We start from the raw sequence: 808 nt of genomic DNA, 5'->3' as shown, positions 1-808 counted from the left end.
CACGATCTTCTTCAGCACGTTTGCACCTGGTTTCTTCATCTTCTCNTTGTTGCCTTGTTGTTGTCGGATCAGCTGCACCAAAATGGATTCAGCTGCATCCTCAACTTGTGATACTTGCAAGTGCACAAGCTGTTNGGTAGTATAGCATATGTAAGTGCGAGGTCGATCCCANGAGGATTGGTGATTGAATGATCCAATTCATTTTCCCTACACAAATCAGAAATGAAAAAGAAAGGAAATAAATAAAATAAGAAAGAAAGAAAACAAATTAAATCAAGCAAATAAGTTCCCAAGTTCAACTTAGATTNNNNGATTAATTCTAGCTAAAGTATGATTAAGCCATGGTGTCTAGCCCTAATCTTNTATTCCTGATTCCCTAATTTGATCATATGTTGTCTAACNTGAAATTAAGCATTAGGAATCCATTAAGGATAGAAGAATATTTTAAACAACCAAATATGTATCTAATCCCGATTGTCGAATTCTATACACACTCTTCCTAGTCATAGTTCAATTCGAATTAAAGCATGGTGTCTAGTCTTAATTCCAACCAAGATAGCTAACATGCAAGCCTTAATGGTGATCAATTATTTAAACTAGCATATTAACTTATAAGCATTATGAATAAGAACAAAAACCATAATTGAAACTTGGAAACTAATCAAACTTGAAAACTAAGAAATTTCATTACAATGAAAATTAAATTAGAACCCGAAAACTTGAAGGAAAATTTAGTAAAAAGATTTTGCTACAACAATTGAGAACTAGAAAGGAAAACTNTAAAGAATGTAATTTCTTAATATTATAT

This window comes from Prunus dulcis, unplaced genomic scaffold (genome assembly GCF_902201215.1).
Source record: "Prunus dulcis unplaced genomic scaffold, ALMONDv2, whole genome shotgun sequence".
In the NCBI taxonomy this organism is placed as follows: Eukaryota; Viridiplantae; Streptophyta; class Magnoliopsida; order Rosales; family Rosaceae; genus Prunus; species Prunus dulcis.
This window is presented reverse-complemented; position numbering follows the sequence as displayed.